The following is a 6,987-nucleotide window of genomic DNA, read 5'->3' as shown; positions in this document are numbered from 1 at the left end:
CCCTATGCCTACCTATGATCCCACTCTTCCCTTCTCTATCTTTCTCTCTTTTCCTTCCTCCCTTCCTTCCTTCCTTCCTTCCTTCCTTCCTTCCTTCCTCCTTCTTCTCCTTCCTCTCTCCCTTTCTTCTTCCTTTCTATTTTATTTTTTCTTTAAGCAAAAACTGCCATTAAGTTCAGGATATTTATAAAGGAATACTTAATTCACAAATTATATATTCTACAAGGCTTTTTCATATATATATGTATATATATATTTATTATTGATCTTTTACAGAGAGAAAGGGAGAGGGATAGAGAGTTAGAAACATCGATGAGAGAGAAGCATGGATCAGCTGCCTGCACACCCCCATGGATCAGCTGCCTCCTGCACACCCCCTACTGGGGATGTGCCTGCAACCAAGGTACATACTCTTAACCAGAATCGAACCTGGGACCCTTCAGTCCCCAGGCCGACGCTCTTCTAGTGAAGCCAAACCAGCTAGGACATACAAGGCTTTTTCACTGGAAAAAAAAAATGAAGAAAAGAAAGCAAATCTGCTCACCTGAAAACACATTGAGTCTTGCAGCCCTGGCATCTCTGGAAACAATATAAAAATATCATTGCTTCAGTGTGAAAAAAATTATATATTCTACATAATATGCAAGCCTGAGGAATTGAATTAATGGGGTGCATATTTTAAATATATGATGAAGAACCAATTTGGCTAATGAAATAATTTCTGTAATTTCTAATAATTGTTTTAGACATTGACCATCCTAAATTTCAATAAACCATTTACTGTTTTACCCCCAGAAAAGCCTAGTAAAAATGCACAGAAAGAATAATAACTAGATTGAAATTAATTTATTGTAATTGTAAAATGATAATAGATTATAAATAGGAATGTATTCAGCCAGTGAGAAAAATCTGGTGAAGCAGGTTAGAGATGGATGCTAAGTGCCATTCCCTTCATATCCTTTTATAGATGAGCTGTGAGATACAGAAGAAATACAAAAAAGTACTCTAATTTTATCTTTCAATGATAGAGGACTAAGTATTGTCATAAAAGCTACACACATAAAGGAAAAATACAGAGAAATCTTAAAATGCACTGAATGATTTATCTTGGTGACTGGAGTTGCCTATGAAATTTTGTGCAGGTAGGGGGGTAAATGATTGAGCTAGGAACGGTACATGGCTACCTCTAAAACCAAAACATTTCCAAAGCCGCCTCATTTCTCATCATAGCCAATCCTCCACTACTCTTCAACATACACTCCACCAGAGTTTCTAGTGGAATCTGTTTCCGCTTCGTCCCTAAACTCCTCAGGCTCAACCTTGCCTCTAGGTGTTCAATCTAGTTGACTCCCCACACCCTATATACCTAAGCTATTTTCAAGGTGCTAAATACTATATTACTCAAAAGTGCTCCTATATAAACTCTCCCTTACCTGTCTTTACCTTCTTCTCTGCTTGATCCAGCAGCCTCAGAATTCAGTCCCCCTCATGTTCTCCCAATTCCTGCTGGCACATGTTGGCTAGAACCTGCAGTTCCTCATAGTATAGCCCTTTTCAAACTCTCATCAGTCCCAGCACTTTCAGAGCTGGGCTGAATGGTGACTTAGCCCTAGTTACTGACCTGGTGGCCAAGGAGGGAAGTGAGGGCAAAGCAGAGTGGAGAGAATAGAACTTTAACAGAGCAAATTGGACTACTTTTTCAGGTCCAGAGGGTTGAGCATCTAGGGATGCAAGATTTCTGAGAGTTATCAAACCAGATTTCCCCTTGCCATATCTCAGAGTCACACTTTTCCAAATATATCCCCGTCTTTAGCATAGGAAACTTGCCAAATTTGAGAACTTAGCCTCTTCTATAATTCTGCTAACTTTTCTAACTAAGTTCTGGGACCTGATCCTCGGCTTTTGGGGAGATGGGAGTCTCTTTATTTACTGCCAAGGAGAACCTCTGGCTTTCACACTCACTTTTTAATTGGTGATTAAAACATCCTGTTTTCACTATCTTCTTCAATATATTGTTTGCCTCCAGCTATAGTCATTCAATTCCATAGTCATTATAGTTACTATTTTTCCCTTTCTCTGGTTATCTATAACTGCATTAAAAAAAACACCCCCCCCCAAGTGCTGCTGTAAAACAATAAAAACTTTTGTATGTTTACAGATTTTGCTAGACAGAAATTTGGACATGGCAGAGTAGGGGGGGATTGCTTTTCTCATCTTCAAGATGTCTGGGACATAAGCTGGAAAGACTCCAATATCTTGGTGTTACTCAAAGGGCTGAGAGCTGAATGTAGCTGAATAAGTGGTTCCTAATGAAGGTTGGTGTTTGCCCCCAGGGAACACAGCAATGGGAGTGCTATTGGTATCTAGTAGGTTGAAGCCAGAGATACTGCTAAATGTCCTGCAATGTTCTAAAGACACCATGCTCCAAATCTCTTATACACATAAGATATTACACCTCTCAGTACATTTTCTTCTACCAGTCTCACCTTCCAGTTCCCCACCAATGAGATGTTAACAGTTGCATTCCTATAGTGTGTCAGGAATTAGTCATCCTCCATCCACTACCAGTCTTGGAATTTTCATTGGTATTCAACTGGGTGGGTGGCTAGAGGGGGAGGAGAGTTATTCAACTCCAACATTTCATTTCAGAGTCTACTTCTCATGATCACTTCTGGTCCCAACTTTCACAGATCAGGGTTCCCAGGAAACAGACACTGAAATTCAGAGATTTGCATGTGAGAGATATTTTTGAGGAATACATTCAGGAACAATAACTCTGAGGGCATAAGGTCAGAAGGTCTGGACAGAGAAGTAAGTTGAACTGTGATGCAATTGCAACACCCCCAGTGGATCCTATTGAGCAGTGGTTCTCAACCTTCCTAATGCTGCAACCCTTTAATACAGTTCCTCATGTTGTGGTGACCCCCCAACCATAAAATTATTTTCGTTTCTACTTCATAACTGTAATTCTGCTACTGTTATGAATCATAATGTAGATATCTGATATACAGGATGTATTTTCATTGTTACAAATTGAACATAACTAAAGCATAGTGATTAATCACAAAAACAATATGTAATTATATATGTTTTTTCCGATGGTCTTAGGGGACCCCTGTGAAAGGGTCGTTCGACCCCCAAAGGGGTCGCGACCCACAGGTTGGTGACCCACAGGTTGAGAACCGCTGCTATTGAGAGTCCAAAAGATAGGATGACCCTTTAGAGGTGCCCGTAGTAGAAGCAAGAGTTTCAGGCTTTTGTATCCCTGCATGGGCCAGCTATTGAATGCAGGCTGCTCCCTTGGAGGGGGCATAAACGTGGGCAACACAGTTTCAGTTGGCTGCAATTCCCAAAATAGGGACATAGTCATGAGCCTTCAGTAGCTAACACTCCTGCCTGCTAGAGGAACGAAAACCTAAAGAGGGATCTGGATCTGGTCAGTGTATTCATTATAGGTCTTATTTGGCCAAAGAAAGCTTTTAGAAACCACATTTAATTTACTGGGGAAGAAAATTGTCATTTGTGTGTAGTGCTTGCCCTATAACTGCCATTTGGTTTACTTTCAAGTCCAATATGTTTGAGATGTGGCCCTGAAGCTGTCATATAATGGCTCATCGTTGGAGGAACTCAACAGTTATAGCCAAAAGCTTATGGCCTAGATGCAAATAATTCTAGTTGCAGACCACATGATTCAAATATTTTCTTTCTTTATGTTTCCATTGATTTTTAGATAGAGAGGAAGGGAGAGGATAGAGAGATAGAAGTATCAATGAGAGAGAAACATCATCTATCGGCTGATTCTCACACGCCCCCTACTGGGGATCGAGCCCATAACCCAGGCATGTGCCCTGACCAGGAATCGAACTGTGACCTCTTGGTTCCTGGGTCGATGTTCAACTACTGAGCCACACTGGCTGGGCATGATTCACATATTTTAAGCAATCCATTGGGAAGAAATTATCGTTGTTTTTCTGTTCTGTGAAGAATATTTGACCCTTCACCCACATGATATTTCATTCTTCACCTCTGCAAGAGAGTTCAAGTCTGTGCAGTTCACTGGAGCTCAGCTCAGAAAATAACTAGATGGGCTATTTGCCATATTCCTTTCAATACAGGAGGAAACAGCATTGATGGAAAAATTCCCAAACTGTCTTTTATTGTTACTTTATTTCACTTTTCAAGGTGAACTAAAACCTGTGTTTGGTCATCTTTTTTTTTTTTCTTTTTTTCTTTTAGGAAGACTTACTAAATGCTACCTCTCCATATAAAATGCAACCCTATGGACAGGTTTGTTGTTGTTTTTTAACAACTTTTGGATTTTTATATTAAAAATAGCAGTGTTAGTGGTAGACACATCTCTAAAATTCAAGTAATAGAAGGTAAAAAGGAAATCAAAACAAAGGGATCTGCCTCTCAGTACTAGGGCCACAAGTAGGGTGAGGCAAATGAAGTGTCTAAAGTACAAAATTTAAGGAGGCATTCACTCGTAGGTGCCAATTCTACCCTTGTATGACCCTGAGGATGAGTGCCTCCTAAAATTCTGCACCCATGCCTCTCTGGACTCACCCTCATCCCATTTCTGCTCAGTAGGACAGCTGAAGAGCAATCAAATATGAAGAAGGTGGAATGGGCTGTGTCTACATGGAGTATGTATTTAATAGTTCATACTAAGTGCCTGTCATTCTTAATAAGTCCTTTTTTAGTGATTCTTTACCCAAAAGTCACCCACTTGGTATCATGGGTTCTAGCTAGTCTGGTCATATCCAATTTGACCAGCAGTTGACATCTGAGTAGAGACAGTTATCTATGACCTGTGCCTTTGACATGGTCTACCTTGAGACCTCTTCCCAGCAGGGGCATTTCATATCAGATGGTAATCATCTTTTGGAGAATTCAATGGGATTTTAAGCAGAGAGCAAAGTAGTATCAAGTAGGAAATCCCAGAGAGAAAAGGTGTAAGGAGAGACAAGTATCGAGAAAGAGGGTCAAGAGAGAATTCATTGGTAGCAGCCCATGGAGAGTGGCAAAGATTAAAGAGTTCACTAATGTTGTGGCCTCACCCCATAACAAAGAAACAGAATTTCCGGAGGATGAGGCCCAGAAATCAGGATTTTAAAAAGATTCCCAGGTGATGTGCAGCCAAGGTTGAGAACCACTGCTCTACAGTGTTGAACACTATTTGAGTCATAATTAGTACTTTATTTTAGAAATCATAGACATGTTTAGATCATGGCACTGGCATCAGATTCCTGTGGCACACATGTATGTTTAATTTTGAGGTTGACATCTTTACTTTGGTTGAAGCCTAACTATTTAATCCTGAGATGTTTCTCATGTCTCCTTGTCCTTTTAACAAACCACTATTAATAGAAATAAACTATACATTTTCCTATATATGTCAGCAGTATGATTCAAGAGGCTCTCAATAAAAATATTTTCTCCTAAAATATTTTCCCCAGCTGCTGATCATAGTTTCTTGAATTTTTTGACAGGTGATTCATCTGTTTGTGTCCTGAAGGTATTTCAAGCTTGATGAATGCCTGTTAAAATGTAAGTACATCTGGAAGGGGGAAATTTTGAGTTCCTGCCAAGCAATCTCTTATTTTGTTTAGTTGCAGGTTAAACACTTGAGATTGAGATAGAGAAAACCCTTTAGATCAGCTCCATCCTATAAACTTTGGCCACACCAAACACAGGGCTCTGCCCACCTGCAGGTCATATTTTCACCTAGTTTGCATTATCTGTCTTAATATACATCACCCTCTTCTAAGAGTTAACATCTTAGCTTTCAAAATAAGGTGTTAAAGTAACTGCTAACCAAACCAGAGCTGAGTTGCCACTCTGTGTCCTGACAAACACAAAGAGCACAGGATCAGAGCAAGACAGACCTGAGTTCAAATTCTGATTCAGTTCTGTATGTGCTGGGTAACCTTTTGATGATTTTTTTTTTTTACCTGAGGTGTTTCCTCATTTGTAAAATGATGATAATAGGATCTTTTTGGTAGGGCTATTTTTCGGATTATGAATAACACTAGTGCCCCAGTGCATGGATTCATGCATGTTAAAAGGAAATTAATTAGAAGGTGGATGGTGGGATGCGACTGGGCAAGAGGGGCTGGATCCAACCCTGGATCCAACCTCCCACCAGTCCCTCCCCAGCTGGCCACCCTGGGGCAGAGCCGTGGCTTGAAGGGCATCTGCGGAGTAAGTAGGATCCCTCTGGCAGCTGGGGTCCCTTGGCCTGGCCTCCAACAAAACCAGCCCTCCGACATCCCCCAAGGGGTCTTGGATTGCTAGAGGGTGGTTCTCAGGTGATGCACCCCAGAATAGGGCTCCCTCCTCTCTGGTTCTGGAGTGCGTCACCCAGACAACCGCTGCTGCCAAGTCACCGCAGCTCAGCAGCTCCTGCATTGAGCGTCTGCCCCCTGGTGGTCAGTGTGCATCATAGCGACCAGTTGTTCTGCTGTTCAGTTGATTTGCATATTAGCCTTTTATTATATAGGATTCCTTTAAACAGAGCATCCCTAATGTACTGTGGTAATTATCTACCTGTGGGCTTTATTTAGCTATGAGGAACTTCTTCCTATGAGCACAAACATTAACAGAAAAAACTGATGTTTGGGCAAGTACCTGAAGATGAATAATTTTAAAGTTTTTAAGTGTGATTATTCTTTTGGCAGGAATAAAGATTAAAATGCCATCTGCTTGTGCTAATAACTGAACTTCTGCCCTTGCTGTAGTGCAGGACCAATATGGTCACCACTTGTGAGTGCCTGTTTCAGACCTGGCATTCCCTCCTGGTGCTCCTTAACTAGCTCATCTTCTTCCTCCCCTGATGAAACCACATGGAACAAAATAATCGACTTTCCCATTTTGCTGGCCCAAATCTACACTGTGCATCATTTCCCTCTCACAGATGCTCTATCCAGGTGGCAGAAGATCAGCTTTAGAAGCAGAAATACGGTTTCTTGTTTCCTTTATTTCCTC

At 40.9% G+C, this 6,987-nt stretch overlaps 1 long non-coding RNA gene across 3 annotated transcripts in view; it reads left to right on the top strand.

Annotated features, from left to right (window-relative positions):
* The window catches only part of LOC106725902, a 318,458-nt gene that overhangs the window by 220,608 nt on the left and 90,863 nt on the right, over positions 1 to 6,987 (top strand). For all 3 annotated transcript variants that reach the window (XR_001361903.1, XR_001361904.1, XR_001361905.1), the window contains exons 3-4: positions 4,237 to 4,287; positions 5,493 to 5,550. This is a non-coding gene — a long non-coding RNA (uncharacterized LOC106725902). The remainder of the gene's footprint in view (positions 1 to 4,236; positions 4,288 to 5,492; positions 5,551 to 6,987) is intronic.

Source organism: Myotis brandtii, unplaced genomic scaffold (assembly GCF_000412655.1).
Source record: "Myotis brandtii unplaced genomic scaffold, ASM41265v1 scaffold196, whole genome shotgun sequence".
NCBI classification, from domain to species: Eukaryota; Metazoa; Chordata; class Mammalia; order Chiroptera; family Vespertilionidae; genus Myotis; species Myotis brandtii.
The sequence above is the reverse complement of the archived record's forward strand: the minus strand, read 5'-3'. Positions and strand labels throughout refer to the sequence as shown.